Source organism: Canis lupus, chromosome 20, assembly GCF_048164855.1.
Source record: "Canis lupus baileyi chromosome 20, mCanLup2.hap1, whole genome shotgun sequence".
Taxonomy (NCBI): Eukaryota; Metazoa; Chordata; class Mammalia; order Carnivora; family Canidae; genus Canis; species Canis lupus.
The window spans coordinates 26,755,005-26,780,015 of NC_132857.1; the positions used below are offsets into that span (position 1 = coordinate 26,755,005).

Below are 25,011 nucleotides of genomic sequence, written 5' to 3' on the forward strand. Positions count from 1 at the left end.
CCAGGGCAATTTACACATTCAAAGCAATACCTATCAATATACCACGGACTTTCTTCAGAGAGTTAGAACAAATTCTTTTAAGATTTGTGTGGAATCAGAAAAGACCTCGAATAGTCAGGGGAATTTTAAAAAAGAAAACGATAGCTGGGGGTATCACAATGCCAGATTTCAGGTTGTACTACAAAGCTGTGGTCATCAAGTACCACCAGTGTGGTACTGGCACAAAAACAGACACATAGATCAATAGAAGAGAATAGAGAATCCAGAAGTGGACCCTCAACTTTATGGTCAAATAATAATCGATAAAGGAGGAAAGACTATCCACTGGAAGAAAGACAGTCTCTTCAGTAAATGGTGCTGGAAAAATTGGACATCCACATGTAGAAGAATGAAACTGGACCACTCTCTTGCACAAAGATACACAAAGATAAACTCAAAATGGATGAAAGATCTAAATGTGAGACAAGATTCCACCAAAATCCTAGAGGAGAACCCAGGCAACACCCTTTTTGAACTCGGCCACAGTAACTTCTTGCAAGATACATCCACGAAGGCAAAAGAAACAAACGCAAAAATGAACTATTGGGACTTCATCAAGATAAGAAGCTTTTGCGCAGCAAAGGATACAGTCAACAGAACTAAAAGACAACCTACAGAATGGGAGAAGATATTTGCAAATGACGTATCAGATAAAGGCTAGTTTCCAAGATCTATAAAGAACTTCTTAAACTCAACAGCAAAGAAACAAACAATCCAATCATGAAATGGTTAAAAGACATGAAGAGAAATCTCACAGAGGAAGACATAGACATGGCCAACATGCACATGAGGAAATGCTCTGCATCACCTGCAACCAGGGAAATACAAATCAAAACCACAATGAGATACCACCTCACACCAGTGAGAATGGGGAAAATTAACAAGGCAGGAAACCACAAATGTTTGAGACGATGAGGAGAAAGGGGAACCCTCCTGCACTGTTGGTGGGAATGTGAACTGGTGCAGCCACTCTGGAAACTGTGTGGAGGTTCCTCAAACAGTTAAAAATAGACCTGCCCTATGACCCAGCAATTGCACTGTTGGGGATTTACTCCAATGATGCAGATACAATGAAACGCAGGGATACCTGCACCCGATGTTTCTAGCAGCAATGTCCACAGTAGCCAAACTGTGGAAGGAGCCTCAGTGTCCATCGAAAGATGAATGGATAAAGAAGTTGTGGTCTATGTATACAATGGAATATTACTCAGCCATTAGAAATGACAAATACCCACCATTTGCTTAGATGTGGATGGAACTGGAGGGTATTATGCTGAATGAAATGAGTCAATCGGAGAAGGACAAACGTTATATGGTCTCATTTATTTAGGGAATATATATAATGAGAGCGAATAGAAGGGAAGGGAGAAGAAATGGGTAAGAAATATCAGAAAGGGAGACAGAACATGAAGACTCCTAACTCTCGAAACGAACTAGTGGTGGTTGAAGGAGAGGAGGGCAGGGGGTGAGGGTGAATGTGTGATGGGCACTGAGGGGGGCATTTGACGGGATGAGCACTGGGTGTTATTCTGTATATTTGCAAATTGAACACCAATAAAATATAAATTTATTATAAAAAAAGACGATTTGATACTGATCTCTCTCAAATTCTTAAAAAAAAAAAAAAAAAGAAACTCATGGGCCAAGATTTCTGACAAACATCCAACGTTCAAAAAGGATTTAATACTGATATCTTTCAAATTAATTCAAAAAAAGAAACTCACAGGCCAATATTTGTGATAAACATACATGCAAACTCTTCTACAAAATATTTGGAAACCAAATTTAACAATGCTTTAAAAGGATCCTTTATAATGATCATGTAGGACTTATTCCAGAGATGCAAGGATGGCTCAGTATCTGCAATTCAATCCTATGATTCACATCAATAAAACTAACAGAATTAACATTTTTGGAAAATCTCTAAAATCTAATTATCTTATTATCACTGAGATAACAGAAGATACCTTATCTCTAAAATCTAATCTGAAATTAATAGAAACCAGGGATTATTTAATGAATTAAAGGGCAACATAGAGCATAGTGGCACTTTTGCCCACCTATCATCCCCCATTCTTTCGTTCTAGTTACTGTGAGGATTGTGCAACACATCCCTACTGTGAATCACTAGTTCCAGGGAGCTAAAATGGACCATGTTTTTAAAATACTATGGTTGTGCACTTTGAATTGTCTTTTACTTTTCTGATGGAGTGGCACAGAGTGTGGCCTTCATTTTGCCCTCTGCCCTTAGGATAGAGTGAATTTCTAGGTACTGTTTTTTGAATGGTTTAAATATACACACACTATGTCTCCCTGGGACATAGGATGGTGGATAGCATGAGCAGCATACAAACCCAAAAGGACTTGAACAAGGAAGCCAATGAGAAGGTTTACTGGGAGAATAAAGATTCACAAGGCCTATCACACAAACAAAGAGTGCAATGCCTATGCACAGGACTAGACACATGCTTGGAAAAGATATTAAAGACCTCATGCTTACACTTGGCAGATCTATTGACTCCATGTGAGTGGGAATCAATAGCTCATGAAAATTCATTGGAGGCTTGGCTTATGATTAAAGTAGTACCCAGCTCATATCCAAGCTTTAAAGACTGAGGGAATATTGTTTGTTTGTTTGTTTGTTTGTTTGTTTGTTTGTTTTTTCTATTGTTGACTTCAGCCATTTAAGGAGACCATTGTTATGTCATTGGCTGATCACTGAGATAACAGAAGATACCTTATTGACCGGATGGGATATGGCCAATATAAAGAATATATTCTTTGGAAAAATCACTGAACAGATGGATAATTGTAGCAATAAAAAAAACACCACAATAGCAAACTCTGGGAAAGGGGAAGAATTTAATTTCCAGAATTGGCACATTATATTCAACAATACCAACAACAACAAATTTATGAGAAATACAAAGAATCAGAGTATGGACCATTTACATAAAAAAAAACTTTGAGGAAGTCCAGAAACTGGACCTATTAGATTCAGACTCTAAATCACATAAAAATAAAACAATCACATAAAAATTCTGGAGCCCCTCAAAAAGAACGAAAAAAATAAATGAAGTGAAAATTTGACTAGAGTAGTTCAATAGTAGATTTGAGCTGGCAGAATAACCAGCAAACTTGAAGATAAGACTATTGAAATTATGAAATCTTAGAAGATAGAAAAATAATCAAAAGCAAGTAGAGCCTGAGGACCTATGGAAAACCGTCAAATATACTAATACAAAAATTATAGGAATTACAAATGGAGAGAAGAGAGAGAAAGAGGAAGAAAGAATCCTTGAAAAAATAATGTGTAAATATTTTCAAAGATCCATGAAAACATAAATCTATAAATCAAATATCTCAACAAACTCTAAGATGCTCTTAAATAGATTCACACCAGGATTCTCGGCAAGATAGCGAAAGAGTAGGGTCCCCAAGTCACCTGTCCCTACCAACTTACCTAAGTAACTTTCAAATAATCCTGAAAACCTACGAATTCAGCCTGAGACTTAAAGAGAGAACAGCTGGAATGCTACAGTGAGAAGAGTTTGCGCTTCTATCAAGGTAGGAAGATGGCAGGATCCCTGGGTGGCGCAGCGGTTTGGCGCCTGCCTTTGGCCCAGGGCGTGATCCTGGAGACCCGGGATCGAATCCCACATCGGGCTCCTGGTGCATGGAGCCTGCTTCTCCCTCTGCCTGTGTCTCTGCCTCTCTCTCTCTCTCTGTGTGTGTGACTATCATAAATAAATAAAAATTTTAAAAAAAGGTAGGAAGATGGGAAAAAATAATAAAGAAATAAAAAAGCATCCAAGGGGGAGGGTCCCCACGAGGAGCAGGCAAAGGTGGGGCGAGTGCCTCCAGGACAGGAAAGCCCAGTCCTGGAGAAGCAGGAGCTTCACCAGTCTTCCCGAAGGGAAAGGCGCTTGCTCTCAGGGAGTTGGAGCAGGATCCCCAGGAGGGCCAGGGATGCCCTCAGGCTCCCAGGGACACTAACAGAGCACCTGTGCCTCAGGGAAGAGCATGCCACATATGAGGGGGCCAAGCTCCCTAAAGGCCTGGAGCGTGCACGGCTGGCAGGGCCCCAGGAGCAGCTCAGCAGTGGCTCCACGTGGGGGGGTGGGGAGGCAGGGGCTGCACGCCATAGGAGTGGGATTCCAGCGGTGCAGGCCCCTGAGCCCCGGGTGCCAGGGGACAGCCCAAGATCCGGCGCTCCCCACGGGACAGATAGAGGCCGGGAGGATACAGAACAGCAAGGACGCTCCTGCCGCCAGTGGGCCCCGAGCTGAGCAGATAAGCAGGCCCCTCCCCCGGAGCATCCAGGCCCCTGGGGAATGAGAGCTCTGGTAGTTACTGCAGGGGCTGACTCTAAGGCTGGATAGCTGGCCGGGGCCACTTTTGTTGTTCCTCCTGGTGTCACCTTGTACCTGGGACTGAGCAGGGGCCTCACAGGATAAACAAATCCCACTGAGCCATCACTTGGCAGGGGGCTGGGCAGCTCCCCCAGGTGCACACAATAGAGAATCAGCACAGCAGGCCCCTCCCCCAGAAGACCAGCTAGAAGGATGGGGAAAAGCAAGTTATTGGCCAAACAGCACTGGAAAGTTTCAGGGGAAGTCGAGGGATTTACAGTATATAGAATCAGAAGATACTCCTCCTTGTTTTTTGTTTTCTGTTTACTTCCCACCCTCGTTCTTTCTTTTTTTTTCTTTTTTTTTTTTTTTTTTTACTTTTTTTCTCTCTTTTTCTCCTTTTTCCAGTACAACTTGTTATTGGCCATTCTGCACTGAGCAAAATGACTAGAAGGAAAAACTCATCTTAAAAGAATCAGAAAGAGTCCTTACTCCCACAGAGTTACAAAATTTGTATTACAATCCAATTTCAGAGAGCCAACTCAGAAGCACAAATATAAAGCTACTGGTGGCTCTAGAACAAAACATAAAGGATTCAAGAGACTTCATAACTGCAGAATTTAGATCTAATCAGGCCGAAATTAAAAAATAAATTGAATGAGATGCAATCCAAACAGGAGATCCTAATGATGAGGGTTAATGAGGTAGAAGAACGGGTGAGTGACATAGAAGACAAGTTGATGGCAAGGAGGGAAACTGAGGAAAAAAGAACAATTAAAAGATCATGAGGATAGATAAAGGGAAATAAGTGACAGCCTCAGAAGGAAAAATCTATCTTTAATTGGGGTTCCTGTGGGCACTGAAAGGGACAGAGGTCCAGAATATGTATTGAACAAATCCCAGCTGAAAACTCTCCTAATGTGGGAAGGGAAACAGGCATTCAGATCCAGGAGATAGAGAGATTTCCCCCTAAAATCAATAAAAACTTCTCAACACCTCGACATTTAATAGTGAAGCTTGCAAATTCCAAAGATAAAGAGAAAATCCTTAGAGCAGCAAGAGACAAGAAATCTCTAACTTTATGGGGAGAAATATCAGATTAACAGCAGACCCCTCCACAGAGACCTGGCAGGCAAGAAAGGGTTGGCAGGATATATTCAAGGCCCTAAATGAGAAGAACATGCAGCCAAGAAAACTTCATCCAGCAAGGCTCTCATTCAGAATAGAAGGAGAGATAGAGAGCTTCCAAGATAGGCAGAAACTGAAAGAATATGTGACCACCAAGCCAGCTCTGCAAGAAATACTAAGGGGGACTCTGTAAAAGAAAGAGGAAGTCCAAGGAAAAAATCCGCAAAAACAGGGACTGAATAGGTAGTATGTTGACACTAAATTCATATCTTTCAATAGTAACTCTGAACGTGAATGGGCTTAATGACCCCATCAAAAGGCGCAGGGTTTCAGGTTGGATAATAAAGCAGGACCCATCTATTTGCTGTCTACAACAGACTCATTTTGGACATAAGGACACCTAGAGCCTGAAAATAAAAGGTTGGAGAACCATGTACCATTCAAATGGTCCTCAAAAGAAAGCAGGGGTAGCCATACTTATATCAGATAAATTAAAGTTTATCCCAAAGACTGTAGTAAGAGATGAAGAGGGACACTATATCATACTTAAAGGATCTATCCAACAAGAGGACTTAACAATCATCAATATCTATGCCCCCAATGTGGGAGCTGCCAAATATATCAATCAATTAATAATCAAAGTTAAGACATACTTAGATAATACACTTATACTTGGTGACTTGAATGTAGTGCTTTCTACAATCAATAGGTCTTCTAAGCACCACATCTCCAAAGAAACAAGAACTGTAAATGATACACTGGACCAGATGGATTTCACAGATATTTACAGAACTTTACATCCAAACGCAACTGAATACACATTCTCCTCAGGTGCACTTGGAAGTTTCTCCAGAATACACCATATACTGGGTCACAAATCAGGTCTAAACTGATACCAAAAGATTGGGATTATCCCCTGCATATTCTCAGACCATAATGCTTTGAAATTAGAACTAAATCACAAGAAGAAGTTTGGAAGGATTTTCAAACACGTGGAGGTTAATGACCATCCTGCTAAAGGATGAAAGGGTCAACCAGCAAATTAAAAGATTCATGGAAACTAATGAGAATGAAGATACAACCCTTCAAAATCTTTGGGATGCAGCAAAAGCAGTCCTGAGGGGGAAATACATAGCAATATAAGCTTCCCTCAAAAAACTGGAAAGAACTCAAATACAAAAGCTCACCTTAAACCTAAAGGAGCTGGAGAAAAAAACTGCAAATAGAACCTACACCCAGCAGAAGAAGAGAGTTAATAAAGATTCGAGCAGAACTCAATGAAATAGAGACCAGAAGAATTGTGGAACAGATTAACAAAACCAGGAGTTGTGTCTTGAAAAGAATTAATAAGATAGATAAACTATTATCTAGCTTTATTAAAAAGAAGAGAGACAAGATTCAAATTAATAAAATCATGAATGAGAAAGGAGAGATCACCACCACTACCAAGGAAATAGAAATGATTTTAAAAACTTATAATGAGCAGCTTTATGCCAATAAATTAGGCAATTTAGAAGAAATGGACACATTTCTGGAAAACCAAAAATTACCAAAACTAGAACAGGAAGAAATAGAAAACCTGAACAGGCTGATAACCAGGGATGAAATTGAAGCAGTGATCAAAAACCTCCCAAGACACAAAATTCCAGGGCCAGATGGCTTCCCAGGGGAATTCTTTCAAACGTTTAAGGAAGAAACCGTACCTATTATGCTAAAGCTGTTCATAAAGATCGAAAGAGATGGAGTACATCGAAACTCGTTCTATAAAGTCAGCATCACCTTAATTCCAAAACCAGACAAAGACCCCACCAGAAAGGAGATTTATAGACTAATATACCTGATGAACAACAAGATACTAGCCAAAAGGATCCAACAATACATTAAGAAGATTATTCACCATGACCAAGTGGGATTTATCCCTGGGATATAAGGCTGGTTCAACACTCAAAAGCAATCAATGTTACTGATCATATCAGCAAGAGAAAACCCAAGAACCATATGATTTTCTCAATAGATGCAGAGAAAGCATTTGACAAAATACAGCATCCATTCCTGATCAAAACTCTTCAGAGTGTAGGGATAGATGGAATATTCCTCAACACCTTAAAAGCCATCTACGAAAAACCCACAGCAAATGTCATTCTCAGTGGGGAAACACTGGGAGCCTTTCCCCTAAGATCAGGAATAGGATAGGGTTGTCCACTCTCACCACTGGTATTCAAGATAGTACTAGAAGTCCTAGCCTCAGCAATCAGGCAACAAAAAGAAATAAAATGCATTCACATTGGCAAAGAAGTCAAACTCTCCCTCTTACCAGATGACATGATACTGTACTTAGAAAACCCAAAAGACTCCACCCCAAGATTGCTAGAACTCATACAGCAATTCAGCAATGTGACAGAATAAAAAACACCCAGAAATCAGTGGCATTTCTATACAATAACTGTGAGACTGACGAAAGAGAAAAGAGTCAACCCCATTTACTATTGCACCCAAAAGCATAAGATACTTAGGAATAAACCTAACCAAAGAGGTAAAGGATCTATACCCTAAAAACTACAGAACACTTCTGAAAGAAATTGAGGAAGACACAAAGAGATGGAAAAATAGTCCATGCTCATGGATTGCAAGAATTAATATTGTGAAAATGTCAATGCTATTCAGGGCAATTTACATGTTCAGTGCAATCCCTATCAAAATACCATGGACTTTCTTCAGAGAGTTGGAACAAATCATCATAAGATTTCTGTGGGATCCGAAAAGACCCCGAATAGCCAGGGGAATATTAAAAAAGGAAACCATAGCTGGGGGCATCACAATGCCAGATTTCTGGTTGTAATACAAAGCTGTAGTCATCAAGACAGTGTGGTACTGGCACAAAAACAGACGCATAGATCAGTAGAACAGAACTGATTATCCAGAAGTGGACCCTCAACTTTATGGTCAACTAATATTCAACAAAGCAGGAAAGACAATCCACTGGAAAAAAGACAGTCTCTTCAAAAATAGTGCTGGGAAAATTGGACATCCACATGCAGAAGAATTAATCTAGACCATTCTCCTACACCATACACAAAGATAAACTCAAAAGGGATGAAAGATCTTAATGTGAGACAAGATTCCATCAAAATCCTAGAGGAGAACACAGGCAACACCCCTTTTGAACTTGGCCACGGTAACTTCTTGCAAGATACATCATTGAAGGGAAGAGAAACAAAAGCAAAAATGAATTATTGGGACTTCATCAAGATAAGAAACTTCTGCATAGCAAAAGAAACAGTCAACAAAACTAAAAGACAACCTACAGATTGGGAGAACATATTTGCCAATGACCTATCAGATAAAGGACTAGTATCCATGATCTTGATCTATAAACAACTTATTAAACAAAACAGCAAAGAAACAAACAATCCAATCATGAAATGGAGAAAACAGGTGAACAGAAATCTCACAGTGGAAGTCATAGCACAACATAGCCAACCAGCACATGAGAAAATGCTCTGCATCACTGGCCATCAGGGAAATACAAATCAAAACCACAATGAGATACTACCTCCACCAGTGAGATCGGGGAAAATTAACAAGGTAGGAAATAACAAATGTTGGAGAGGATGTGGAGAAAGGGGAACCCTCTTGCACTGTTGGTGGGAATGTGAACTGGTGCAGCCACTCTGGAAAACTGTGTGGAGGTTCCTCAAAGAGTTAAAAATAGACCTGCCCTACGATCCAGCAATTGCACTGCTGGGGATTTACCCCAAACATACAGATGCAGTGAAATTCTGGGACACCTGTACCCTGGTGTTTATAGCAGCAATGTCCACAATAGCCAAACTGTGGAAGGAGCCTCGGTGTCCATCGAAAGATGAATGGATAAAGAAGATGTAAACAATGGAATATTACTCAGCCATTAGAAATGACAAATACCCACCATTTGCTTCGACGTGGGTGGAACTGGAGGTTATTATGCTGATTGAAATAAGTCAATCGGAGAAGGACAAACATTATATGGTCTCATTCATTTGGGGAATATAAAATATAGTGAAAGGGAATAATGGGGAAAGGAGAGAAAATGAGTGGGAAATATCAGAGAGGGAGACAGAAAATGAGAGATTTCTAACTCTGGGAAACTAACAAGGGTTGTGGAAAGGGAGGTTGGTGGCGGTGGCGGTGACTGGGTGACAGGCACTGAGCGGAGCACATGGCGGGATGAGCACTGGGTGTTATGCTATATGTTGGCAAATTGAACTCCAATAAAAATAAATTTTAAAAAATAGATTCACACCAAAAGCATTATAATCAAACTGTCAGATAACAGGGACAAGAAAACAGCAGGAGAAAAGCAACTTTTTGTGTACAACGTATCCGTAAAAAGATTCACAGCTGATTTCTCAATAAAACCAATGAAGCTAGAAGCAAATCAGGTGATATGTTTAAAATGCTGAGGTCGATGCAAGGGAAGATTGTGGTGTAGGAGGACTCTGAGCTCACTCCATCCCATGATTATAACTAGATATCATCTGCATCCAAGTAAATAGAGAACAATCCAAAGACTGGCAGAACACTCTACAGCGAAATATAGAGAAGAAGCTGCATCTCAAAGTTAAAGGGTGTCTAAAGGTATGAATAAAAAAACAGTAAAAAGCAGTGAAAGAACTCACAAAATTAAAGGATAATTAATATGACAACATGTATCTAAAACATGGGAGGAGAGGAGTAAAGAATGAGTTCAAATTTAAATAACCATCATCTCAATATGGATGACTATGGAGAAGAGGTCATATACAAACCTAATGGTAACCATATTTCAAAAACCACTAAAAAAAACATGAAAATAATAAAGAGAAAAAATAATCTATCACTAAAGAAAATCAGTAAATGATGAAAGAGAGAATGACAAGAAAGGATCAGAGAAAATCATCAGAACAATCAATACAAACAATAAAATGACAATAAATATATATGTGAATAATTACCTTGAATATAAATGGAAAGCTCAAATCAAAAGACATAGGGCATCAGAATGGAAAACAAACAAGCCCCGTGTATGTGCAGCCTACACGAGATTCATTTAGGACCTAAAGACACATGCAGATTAAAAGTTAGGGGATGGAGAAAGATCTATCAATCACATAAATAGATGTCAAAACAAAGGTAGGGTAACAATACTTATATAAGACAACATAGAATTTAAAATAAAGACTACAACAAGAGATGAAGGATTCTATATCATAATAAAAGGGACAATTCAACAAGACGATATAACAATTGCAAATATAGGAGCATTCAAATACATAAAACAGTTAATAACAAACATAAAGGAACTAATAAATAATAATACAATAATAGTAAGGAACTTTGACACCCTATGTACATCAATGGAGAGATCATCCGAACAGAAAATCAACATGGAAACAATGGCTCTAAATAACACAGTGGAACAGATGGATTTAACAGATATTTTCAAAATATTTCATCCTAAAACAGCAGAATACATATTCTTTTCATGTTCACATGGAATATTCTCCAGAATATATCACATTTTAGCCCAAAAAACAAGCCTCAATAAATTCAAGAAGATCAAAGTCATACCATGCATCTTTTTTAGCCACAATGCTATGAAATTACAATTCAACCACAAGAAAAAATCCACAAATACATGAAAATCAAATAGCATTCAAGTAAAAAAAGAATGGTTCAACCAGAAAATAAAAGAAGTAAGCAATAATGGAAACAAATGAAATGAAAACACAAAGGTCCAAAACGTTTGGGATGCAGCAGAAGGGGTTCTAAGATGGAAATTTACAGTAATACTTTGAGAAGAAAAAAATAACCTCAAATAGACAACCTAGCTTTATACCTAAAGGAACCAGGTAAAGAACAATAGAGAAGCCTAAAACCAGAAGAAAGAAGGAAATAATGAAAATCGGTACAGGAATAAATGATATGGAAACTAAAAAGACAACAGAACACATCAGTAAAACCAGGATCCAGTTCTTTGAAATAATCTATAAAATTGATAAGCCTGTAGCCAGACATCAAGAAAGAGAAAGGACTCATAAATAATAAATCACAAAAATAGAGGGAAAATAATAACCAACACCATAGAAATACAAACAATTATAAGAGAATATTTTAAAAACTATATATCAAAAAACTGGACAACCTAGAAGGAATGGATAAAGTCCTAGAAACTACCAAAACTAAAATAGGAAGAAATAGAAAATGTGAACAAACTGATAACCAGAAAAGGAATTGACTCAATAATAAACAAAGAAATAAACAAAATAGTTCCCCAACAAACAATAGTCCAGGGCCAGATGGCTTCACAGGTGAATTCTGCCAAAATTTTATTTTTTTTAATTTTATTTATTGGAACACCTGGGTGGCTCAGTGGTCGAGTGTCTGCCTTCGTCTCAGCACGTGATCCTGGAGTCCTGGAATTGAGTCCTACTTTGGGCTCCCTGCATGGTGTCTGCTTCTCCCTTTGCCTATTTCTCTGCCTCTCTCCCCTCTCTCTCATGAATAAATAAATAAAGCATTTTTTAAAAAAATATTATTTTTATTTATTTATTTAGAGAGTTCAAGTTGAAGTGGGGCACAGAGGGAGAGAGAATCCCAAGTAAACTCTGTGATGAGCATGGAGCCCAGTGCAGGGCTCAATCTCAGGACACCAAGATCATGACCTGAGCCAAAATCAAGAGTCGGATGCTTGACTGACTGAGCCACTCAGATACCCCTCTATCAAAAATTTAAAGAAGGGTTAATATACAGTCTTCACAAACTATTTCAAAAAATAGGAAAGGAAGAAAATTTTTCAAATTTATTCTGAGGCCAGAATTATTTAATACCAAAGCAGATAAAGACACCACAGAAGAAAAGAGAACTACAGACAAATATTCTTGTTGAACATAGATTCAAAAATCTTGAACAAAATACCAGCAAACAGAACTCAACAATACATTAAAAAAAAATCATACACTTCGATCAAGTGGGATTTATTCTCTGGTTTCGAGGGTGGTTCAGTATTTCCAAATCAATCAAGATGATATATCACATCAATAAGGGAAAGAACCATATGATAATTTCAATAGACACAAAAAAAGCATTTAACAAAGCACAACATCTATTCATGATAAAAGCCTTTGACAATGTAGGCTTAAAAGGAGCATAATTCAATAGTAAAGATCATAAATGAAAAATAGCAAATACCATCCTCAATGGGGAAAAACTGATAGCTTTCCCCTTAGGTCAGGGACAAAACAAGGAAACTCACTCTCATAACTTTTATTGAACACAGTATTGGAAATCCTAGCCACAGTAATAAGAGAACAAAAGGAAATGAAGGCACCCAAACCAGTAAGGAAAAAGCAAAACTTTCAATATCCACAGATGACATGATACTATGTATAGAAAACCCTAAAAATACCACTAAAAAACTGCTAGTACTAATAAAGGAATTCAGTAATGTCACAGGATACAAAATCAATGTACCAAAATATGTTGCATTTATATGCACTAAAAGTAAAGCAACAGAAAGAGAAATTAAGAAAATAACCCATTTACAATTACCTCAAAAAAACAAAAAACCATAAGATATCTAGGAATAAACCTATCCAAAGAGGCAAAGGACTTGTAGTTTGAAAACTATAAAAGAAACTAATAGAAGAAATTGAAGAGGAAACAAAGGAATGGGAAAATATTCCATGCTAATGGATTGGAAGAACAAATGTTAAAATGTCTATACTACCCATAGCAATCTACACATTCAATGCAATCCCTGTCCAAATACCATCAGCATTTTTCACAGAAATAGAACAAATAATTCCAAAATATGTATGGAACCACAAAAGACCTTGAATAGCCAAAGCAATATTGAAAAAGAAAAATAAAGCTGGAAGCACCATAATTCTGGCCTTCAGATTATATTACAAAACCACAGTGATCAAAACAGTATGAGACTGGAACAAAAATAGACACATAGATCAATAGAAAAGAACAGAAAACCCAGGGCAGCCTGGGTGGCTCAGCAGTTTAGCACTGCCTTTGGCCCAGGGCCTGATCCTGGAGATCCAGGATCGAGTCCCACGTCAGGCTTCCTGCATGGAGCCTGCTTCTCCCTCTGCCTGTGTCTGCCTCTCTCTCTCTCTCTCTCTCTCTCTCTCAAATAAATAAATGGAATCTTTGAAAAAAAAAAAAAGAATAGAAAACCCAGAAATGAAGCCACAACTAGATGGTCAATTAATCTTCAACAAAGCAGTAATAAATATCCAATGGGAAAAGGAAAGTCTCTTTAACAAACAGTATTGGGGAAAATAGATAGCAATGTGCTAAAAAGTATGAAATTGAACCACTTTACTACACCATACACAAAAATAAATTCAACATGGTCTAAATACCTAAATATGAGACCTGAAACCACCAAAATCATAGAAAAGAACATAGACTGTATCTTCTTCAACAATGGCCAGAGCAATTTTTTTTCTAGATCTGTCTCCTGAGGCAAGGGAAATAAAAGCAAAAATAAACTATTGGGATTACATCAAAATAAAAATATTCTGCACAGCAAAGGAAACAATCAGCAAAACTAAAAGGCAACATACTGAATGGGAGAAGATATTAGCAAATGACATATTTAGTAAAGGGTAGGTATCCAAAATATATGAAAAACTTACACAACTCAGCATCCAAAAAAACAAAAATAAAATAATAACACAACTAAAAATGAGCAGAAGAAATGAACAAGCACTTCTCCAAAGAAGAATACAGATGGCCAGCAGACATAAGAAAAGATGCTCAACATCATTCATCATCAGGGAAATGCAAACCAAAACTACAATGAGATATCACCTCACACCTGTCAAAAAGCCTATAACCAGGGATCCCTGGGTGGCGCAGCGGTTTAGCGCCTGCCTTTGGCCCAGGGCACGATCCTGGAGACCCGGGATCGAATCCCACGTCAGGCTCCCGGTGCATGGAGCCTGCTTCTCCCTCTGCCTGTGTCTCTGCCTCTCTCTCTCTCTCTCTCTCTCTCTCTCTCTGTGTGTGTGTGACTATCGTAAATAAATAAAAATTAAAAAAAAAAGCCTATAACCAACAACACAAGAAACAACAGGTGTTGGTTAGGATGTGGAGAAAAAGGAACTTTCATGTACTGTTGGTAAGAATGCAAACTGGTGCAGCCATTGTGGGAAACAGTATAGAAGTTCCTCAAAAAGTTAAAAATAGAGCTACCCTATCATCCAACAATTGTACTCATGGGTAGTTTTGCAAAGAATATAAAAACAGTAATTCAGAGGGATATTTGAATCTCTATGTTTATAGCAGCATTATTTATAATTGCCAAGATATGGAAGTAGCCCAAGTGTCCATCAACTGATGAATGGATAAAGAAGCAGTATGAATGTATATACATGTGTGTGTGTGTATATATATATATATATATATATATATACACACACACACACATATATATATATATAATGCATGAATGATATATATATTTACATACCCCAATATTCCAGTATATATACTCCTAACTCTGGGAAATGAACAAGGGGTAGTGGAAGGGGAGGTGGGCAGGGGGGTGGGGTGACTGGGTGATGGGCACTGAGGAGGGCACTTGATGGGATGAGCACTGGGTGTCATACTATATGTTGGCAAATCAAACTTCAATAAAAAATCCATTAATAAAAAACATGGATGAAGCTAAAGAGTATAATGCTAAGCAAAATAAGTCAGTCAATAAAATATAAATACAACAGGATTCACTTATATGTGGAATTTAAGAAACAAAACAGGCAAAAAAAAAAGAGAGAGAGAGAGAGAGACCAAGAAACAGACTCTTAACCATGCTGATGGTTAACAGAGCAGAGGTGGGTGGGAGATGAGTTAACTAGGTGATGGGGATTAAGGAGTGCAGTTGTGATTAGTGCCTGGTGTTGTATGGAAATGTTCAGTCATTATATACACTTGAAACTAATATTACACTGTATATTAACTATCTGGAATATACACAAAAATAAAAAAATAAAAGCCTTGTGAAATATGCCCAGAATATTCTCCATAATGAAGGCCTGATATTCAGGGGAAATGGCATTGCCAGAGCATTATCCCCAAAGCTGGGGAAGGAGCTTTGCTTTTATTTTGGTTCCTTCTAGCCTCCTGTTTTCACCTCAGAGGATAGAAATAAGCTGAAGAAAACTGAACATATGTAGCCAAGAGACATAAGCCCAATAATCATTATAGGATTCTTCCCCTCCTTCATATGTTTCTACCACACCAATTGGACTCCAATATAATAGCAAAGAGTTACAGCTGAAAGAACTGACAGATGCAGATTTCCATGAAGAGGAAATATTTAGAAAAGTCCAAAGTCAAAATAGTATACCATTAAAAAACAGAGAGAGAGAAAAGGACTTTGCAGCTTTTGGCACTTATAGCTGTATTAAAGACAAAACACAGCCTGACTCATAGTCAGATTAACATCAGTCCTCACATTAAAGTCCTTTTTACCTCAGTTTCTAGTACCTGATGCAACATGTCCAGCTTTCAACATAACATTATAAGGCATGCCATGAGGAAAAAAAAAATATATACACAATCTGAAGACACAAAGCAAGCATCAGAACTGGACTCAGCTATGATACCTTTGTTGGAATTATCAAATAGGGAATTGAAAATATGTATAATTGATAAAAACTCCAGTGGAAAAATTAGACAATGTGAAATAAAGGATGAGTAATGCAAGTGAAAAGTGAAAATCCAAAAAATAATTAAAAGGAAATGTTCTAAATAAAAAACACTGCCAAATAAATAAAGAATGCCTTTGATGGGCTTATCACTAAGCCCAAGAAAAGAGTCAGTGAGCTAAAAGATAGAGCAAAAGACATTGGCCAGAATAAAATACAAAGAGAGAGAGAGAGAAAAGAACCAAAACAAAGCAAAACAAATAAATAGAAGAGGATATCCAAGAACTGTGTGACATTTCAAAGTGTGGAACATAGGTATAATTGGAATGTCAGAAGTAGAGACAACAAAACATTAAAAATATTCAAAACAAAAAGGGCCAAGAATTTCCAAAATTAATGGCATCCAGACTGATAACCAGGAACCTCAGAGAAGTACCAGGAAGAGTAAATTCCGAAGAGGAGCTACATCTAAGTAGTTAGAGAGGCCAGGGGAGGGGGCTGACACCTCACAGAGGAATAAGGAAAACAACTATAGTACAGTTCTTGTCAGAAGCCATTCAAACAAAAAGAGAGTAGAGTAAAAAATGCCACGCTGCTGACTTTGAAGATGTAAGAAAGGCCACAAACCAGGTGACAAAGGTGGCCTCTAGATGCTGGAAAAGCCATGAATGTCAATGTGGGTGTCAGAACAGCAGCTGCACTTCTGGATCAGTTTTATGAGTAAAGGAGACTCCTCATTGTGTCCACACCCACAGCCCGGAACCTTCTTTACAGGCTGCAGTTGGGGATGCTGCAGTTACCATCACTGTTCCAGATGTGACCTCCTAGCACATGGTTGAAGGCGCCACATCCCCAAGACACTTGCCAGGGGCTGACTCATCGGGCTAGAATTTTCTTTTTTCCTCTCTTTGTAAATGGAATATCATTGACACCTGGGTGGCTCAGTCAGTTAAGCATCTGACTCTTGGTTTCAGCTCAGGTCATGATCTCAGGGTCCTGGGATCAAGCCCCTTGTTGGGCTCCACACTCAGTGCAGAATCTGTTTGAGATTCTCTCCCTCTTCTTCTACTCTGCCCCCACTCACTTGCTTGTTCTCTCTCATATAAATTAATTTAATTAATAAATAAAAATTTTAAAATAAATTTAAAAAGTGAGGTTATCATTGACTTGTAACATTAGTTTTAGTAGTACAACATCATAAGTCAATATTTATATGTATTACAGAAGATCATCACAATATTCCAGTGAGCATCTGTCACCAAACCTAGATATACATTTTTTTATAAGCACTTTTAAAATCCACTCTCCTAGCTACTTTCAAATAGGCAATAGAGTCTCATTAACTATAGTCACCATGCTGTACATTACATACTTGAGACTTTTTATAACTTGAAACTTGCACCTTTTGGCCCTCTTCACCCACTTTGCCCATCTTCCCACCCCTGCCTCATGAAGACATGTCTATTTGCTATATCCATGAGATTAAAAAAAAAAAAAAAAGCTCCATGACTCCCCCAGACCTGAGGCTGTCGCGGCCACTACTGGTCCCACTCCTGAAAAACAACTTCCTCACCAATAATTCTTTATTCAGCAAAATTACCCTTCAAAAGTGAAAGGGAAATAAATACTTTCACAGACAAATCTAATTTAATTTATTGCCAGCAGACATGTTCTTCAGGAAGTATTAATCATTCTTCAAGCACCTAATACCTACATAACAAAAAGAGTAGTGTCTGAGAAAGAATAAATACAATTGAAATAAAATCTTTATTTTTTCTTATTTTTAATTGATCTAAAAGATAACTGCCTTAGGTAATAATAGTAATTGTACATTAGGTATTTATAGCTATAAATAAGTGGAAAGAATGGCAACAGTATCCTAAGGATGGAACAGAGCAATCAGTTTTAGGTAACTGTACACATGTGAATGATACTTTGTTATTTTAAAGGAATTTTGGATTCTTAAAAATCTGGAGCAACTACTCATTTTTTAAAAAGTGTAATTGGTATGCTAAACAGGGAGGTAAAACGGGATGATATAAAACAGTCAATTAAAAAGCAAGGTAAAAAAGGGGAACATAAAAACATAAAGAACAAACAACAAATAGAAAAAAAAGTTGTTAATAATGAGTAGATATTAATCCATTTCTACCAATAATCACTTAGAGTGGATTAAAAAATGACATAACTATGTGTGTTGACAAGAAACCCACATTAAATATAACAACTCAAATAGGTTACAATAAAGGAATGGAGAAAGATATACCATGCCATGACTTATCAAAAGAACCAGAGGAACTGGGGATCCCTGGGTGGCGCAGTGCTTTGGCGCCTGCCTTTGGCCCAGGGCGCGATCATGGACACCCGGGATCGAGTCCCGCATCAGGCTCCCGGTGCATGGAGCCTGCTTCTCCCTCTGCCTGTGTCTCTGCCTCTCCCTCTCTCTTTCTCTCTCTCTCTCTCTCTCTCTCTCTGTGTCTATCATAAATAAATAAATATTTTTTTAAAAAAGAAATTTAAAATGTATTGTGAACTAATGAAAATGAAAATACAATTTATCAAAATTTGTAGTATTGAAACAAATGCAGTGCTTATATGGAAATTATAGCATTGGCTGCATCCTAAGATCATCTTAGGAAACTATAGAAATTTATGCATAAGGCAAAAGGAGAAAAGAAAAAAATTAAAGCATAAATCAATGAACTTGAAAACATAAAGGAAAATTAATGAAGTCAAAAGCTGGTTCTTTGAGAGGATCAATTAACTTAATTAACCAATAAACACACTAACCAAGAAAAACAGAGTAAGATGCAAATTATCATTATGAAAAATGAATGCCAGATCACCACCACACATCCCATGGAAGGTAAACTGTTAATAAAGGAAAACTACAAGAAGCACTACACCTACAAGTTTGAAAAATTAGATTAAATGTACCAGTTACTTAAAATCACTCTGGGAGAAATAGATAATTGGTATTGGTAAAGACCCATCTCTATTAAAGAAATTTCATCAATAGCTAATAAAATTTTCAAAAAGGAAGTACTGGGACCAGATAGAGTCACTGTTGAATTCTGCCAAATATTTAAGGAAGAATTAACTCCAGTTTTACCAAATATCTTTCGCAAAATGTAAGTGGAAAGAATATCCTTTAACTCATTTGATGATGCCACTATGACCCTAATACCAAAACAAGAGAAAGACATTTTAAGAAAAGAAAGGACAGACTAATGTATTTTGTAAACATACATTCTTCACAAAATGTTAGCTAACAATATCAAAAAAGTGTAAAAATATATATACAACATGACTAAGTGGGATCTATTCCAGGTATGCAAGGATATTTTACTATCTGAAAAATCAACTTAATCTACCTTATCAACAGACTAGAGAATAAAAATCATATGAACAAATCAAGTATTGCAGAAAGACATTTGATACAAGCCTAAAACCATTCATGATAAAAACTCTCATAAACTAGGAATAGAAGGGAACTTTATCAGTTTGATTAGGAATATCTATAAAAAAAAAGTAGTCCCCCCCAAAACAAACTGAAACCCATAAAGTTAACCTCATATTTGTTGGTAAGGAAATGGAAGCTTTCCCACTAAGATCATGAGTAAAATAGAGATATCCTCATAACCTCTCACTACTTCTACTCAACGTCATATTTAAAATCACTGTATATTACTTTATGGGCTAAAAAAAAAAAATAGACCACAGAAAACACCACAGGCTGAGTGGCTTAAACAATGGACATTCAAGGGCACCTGAGTGGCTCAGTTGGCTAAGCATCTGCCTTGAGCTCAGGTCATGATCCCAGGTTTCTGGAATCAATCCTCGTGTTAGGCTCCCTGCTCAGGAGAGCCTGCTTTTCCCTCTCCCTCTGCACCTCCCCCTGCTTGTTCTCCCTCTGTGTGTGTGTGTGTGTCAAGTAAATAAATAAAATCTTAAAAAATCAATAGACATTTATTTTCATAGTTCTGGAAGCTCAAAGTCCAAGATCAGAGTGCCAGTGAAGTGAAATTCTGGTGAGAGCCCTCTTCCTGGCTTGCAGATGGCAGCTTATCACTGTGTCCTCCCATAGCAGAGAAAGAGCAAACTAGGAAGTTTTCTGGTGATCATTCTTATAAGAATATGTAATCCTATTGATTAGGGCCCCTACTAACCTTAATTGTATAGCCTTAGTTATTTCCATAGGAGCCCTATTTGTAAACAAAGCCACACTGGTCAGGGCTTCAATCTATGAATTACAAGGGGGTATACAAACATTCAGGATGTAACACCTAGCTAGTGGAATAAAGCAAAAACAGCAAATAAAAAGTACATATATTGGAAAATCCAGGTTTTTTTCTTGGAAAATGGTATTAAAAACAAAGATTTGAGCACCAGATGTGCTCTCTGCTACTGGTATGTGATTCCTTCTAGTCTCCTTTAAGTAAAAGAGCCAGGAAATACATGTGAATCTACTGACCTGTTTATATGCATATATTTATATATAATTCTCTATGTAACCATTTGTATCTGTATTAAGCTGAACATGAGTTTATATTGTCTTCAACTCTAATCATATAGGTCTTTATAGCATCCTTTCATTGTTTACTTGTAAATTCTCAATCAGCAGTGACATGCCTGGTTCTTATCATCCACCAACCATTTACTTAAATTTTGTTAATTTTTAAATATTTCATTTTTATGGTAACTGCATATGTATCATTACATAATGTAGGGCTGAGAGTGGGAATTCTAGCTCCATTTAGATTTTCTTTTATATAAAACATTTTATTTTGCTTAATAGAAAAGGCAATTGCACTTCCTTCAACAAATCATGTGAGTTAATTTGTAATATCTTCTTTTCCTTTAAATATTTTACTTTGTGTTAGCTTAATCCTTTGATCTGGCACATGAAAAATGGTAAGGAGTCACTGAGTTTTCAGCCAAATACTGCTCATTGTCATCTAAAAAGCCTGCAAGAATGACTCTCTCTCTCTCTCTCTCTCTCTCTCTCTCAGTACCCTGATCTTGTGTGCTATGCCTGGAACACTCTACATTTATTACAAGAAATTATTCAGTACATCAAATGAATGAAATTGGAAGAAGAATGAGTAGAAGAAACCACAAAATTTGATTTTAGCACCTTCCCACTTCCACTTTCTATATCTCTCTGTCCAATTCTAATGAAATACCACTGTCTCATCTATTACCAGTTTCTTTTTCCTGAACTCACAAATCCTGTAACTATCCAGAAAGGAAGCTATTTGCACATCCTCATTTTGGCAGATAGGGTTAGATAATGTCTTCTAATGACTTCACTAAAAGGAGCCCTACAGAGTAGTTAGTAATTAGGATAAAATATACAATGTTACAGTAACAAACCAGCCTCTAAGTCTCGGTGGCTTAATAGTATAAGTTTATACTATTATACAGTTTATATCTCATTCAAGCCAGTCTTAATGTAGGATGTCCTCCTCTATTTTGAAGCCATTCCACATGAAACATGGCCCAAGACCACTACAGTAAGAATATAAAGAGCTGAGGATCATGGAAGATCTTTTTAAGAACTAGGCTTAGACGGGACTTATATCACTTCAATCCAGCTAGATAATTCTAGCATAATTACAGTGAGGCTGGGAAATGAATACATCCTGTGTCTGAAAGACAATAGCATATGTTGAACCCATTGTATTGGCCACAGTTGCCATGAGCCCAGAGTTTGAGTTTCTTACGATCAACCTCCTATGCTGCTACTGGTAAGTCATGGAACATTCAGAACTCTAATTTTGAAATTTACTTACTTATTGAATCATTTGACCAATTTACAATTACCATGCATATAATGCAGGTTGAAAACTCTGCAAGGATATAGACTATACAGGTAGATAGAACATGGCCTTTATTTTGCAGGAGTTGACGGATAGAAAAATTTCAAGTGAAGTAAATTTTACAACAGAAATAAGTTCAATAGATGTTGGGATTGCAGAGGAAGGTGCAACCAGCATCCACTGTGGAAAGCAGGACTAACTTCACAGGAGAGACTTTGACATTGTCTTCAAAGATAATTGAGCATCTTTTAGAAGGATTGGGCCACCTTTGGCATTTCATATACATAGAGGAGTATGTACAAAGGGTTAGATCTTAAAAGTGTGGTATGTATAGAAATCAGGAAATAATCCATCCTGGTGTGGATTGGAATGTTCAAGGCCTCTCATGTGTGATGATAATGTTTGTGTATGTGCATGTGTGCACATGTGGGCATAAATTAAAGATATGACACTTCTTCCCTAAATACTTCATTAGGCATTTCCTGAAAATAAAAGTATTCTCTTATTATAGCCAAATACCAGTATCATACCTAAAAAAATCATTATCTAATATAAGCTAAAACTTCCTCTTTTTCCAAATTTCCTCAATTTTTCAAATACAGATTTTTATAGTAGTCTACTTTCAAACCAAGATCCAGTTAAGGTTTCTGCATTGTCTTTGTGGTCATGTCTCTCTAATCTCATTTAATCTGCAATAATTATCTCACAATCTTTTTATTCACAGCCTTGTCTTTTTAATAAAATCAGCGTATGTATATATAATATTCTGCTTATCTATCCATCCATTAGTGGACTTCTGGGATGTTTTCATGATTGTGAATAATTCTGCCATTAGCACAGATGTACAAATATCTCTGTAAAACCCTGTTTTCAACTCTTTTGCATATATATCAATGAGTAGAATTATTGGGTCACATGGTAATTCTATATTTAGTTTTTTGAGGAACTGTCATAATATTTTCCATAGCAGCTGTACCATTTTACATTCCCACTAACGGTGCATATGAGCTCCAATTTCTCCAAATCTAGTATTAAACAAATATAGTAAAATATTATTATAATCTGCTCTATCTCTTGCATTGATTAGTATAGTCCAAGACAGAGTAAACATACTATATTAAAAGCAATTGACTGACCCAGTTGGGGAAAAGAATAAGGGAAATGGGATGTAAGCAATTATAAAAAAAAAAAAAAAAGAGGAAGGAAGAGGGGAGTTGACGAGTAGTACAGGAAAAGGAAGATAGAGGAGGACATTTGGGAATTCACCGACAGTGTCAATGTATTACTTTATGTACTTAGGAAAAGGCCTAATTGAGGGGATCCCTGGGTGGCGCAGCGGTTTAGCGCCTGCCTTTGGCCCAGGGCGCGATCCTGGAGACCCGTGCATGGAGCCTGCTTCTCCCTCTGCCTGTGTCTCTGCCTCTCTCTCTCTCACTGTGTGCCTATCATAAATAAATAAAAATTAAAAAAAAATAAAGTCCTGGTTGACCTGTGTTTTCTGCCTAATGAATCCACTAGAATGAAAAGGAAGCCTCATGGCATATTCTTTATATGTAACTACAGGTATAAAACAAGATTTCTTTTACCTTAGATGAAATGGAGGTGCTCCAGAACATCCATAACTCCTTACTGGGAACTAGCTGGGTACTTAATCTTGAGCTGGGATGATGAAAAAGAAACAGAAAAAAGTCTTTCTACTGATCTTTTAAGATCTTTGCCTCTTCTTAAGAATGTTGATGGGGGCCATAAGAGGGAGATTATCACTTTTATATCATCACTTGCTCAATTTTCCAAGGACTTGGTATGAAATAAGATGCCTCTCTATCCATTCCTTGTTTCTCAGTCCCAATATGATTGATACAAAATATTTTATGCATTGATTGTGTAATCTCTAGTAGAGGAGTCCATGGCTTTCCAATGTGCCCTACTCTTTAAGATCAAGAAGCAATAAAGCCATGAAAAATATAAACAGCAAAGTTATACTCCACACTAAATGTCTAAAAAATTAGACAGATACAGGAAGTGAGCACTTGCAGAATTATAAAACTGGCAGGATAGAACTCACCCTTCCCACATCACTGAAGAGACTAATACATTAAAAAAATATGCTAGTTTGTAGATATTTACTCAAAGAATACAAAAAAAAAATACAAAAAAAACCCCACTAATTCAAATATTCACTCCTGTGTTTATAGCAACATTGTTTACAATACCCAACATCTGGAAGCAGCCCAAATATCCATCAATTGATGAATAGATAAAGAAAATGTGGTATATATAAAAATGGAATATTACTCCAGCATAAAAAAGAATGAAATTTTGCTATTTGCACTGACATGAATGGAGCTACAGAATATAATGCTAAGAGAAATAAGTCAGAGAAAGATGAATGCCATGTTATTTCACTCATATGTGGAATTTAATAACAAAAAAACAAAGGGAGAATATATATATAGAGGGAGTCAAAGAAAGAAAAATATTCTTAATTATAGAGAACAATCTGATGGTTACTAGATGGAAGGTGAGTGAGGGGATGCGTGAAAAAGGTGACAGGGATTAGGAGTGCACTTATGATGAACACTGGATGATGTATGGAATTGTTGCATCAATATATCAATATATTATACACCTGAAACTAACATAACACTATATGTTAACTAACTGGAATTAAAACAAAAACAAATTTTTAAAAAGTTGCAAGTGTTTGTAAAGTAATATGTGGAAGCATATGGAAATTTCCATATGCTTAACTCATTGAAATGACACTGTATGATCCCATTTAAGTAACATCTTCTTTCATTAAAATATAAGTGTTTGTAAACATGTGTAGAAGCACATGGGACTATCCTTATGCTCATTAAAACTACATTAAATATAAAAACACAAATAAAATTTTAAAATAACATTTTAATAATATATATTAGTGTAAAAGCTAGTATTTTTGGAACTACACATTTTATTTTCTACTTTATTTAAGAGATC

General features: G+C 37.0%; 1 long non-coding RNA gene across 2 annotated transcripts in view; it reads right to left on the reverse strand.

Moving 5' to 3' along the window:
• LOC140612075 (uncharacterized) overlaps window positions 1-25,011 on the reverse strand; it is a 72,261-nt gene that overhangs the window by 27,683 nt on the left and 19,567 nt on the right. For both annotated transcript variants that reach the window (XR_012013390.1, XR_012013391.1), the window contains exon 2: window positions 23,616-23,688. This is a non-coding gene — a long non-coding RNA (uncharacterized lncRNA). The remainder of the gene's footprint in view (window positions 1-23,615; window positions 23,689-25,011) is intronic.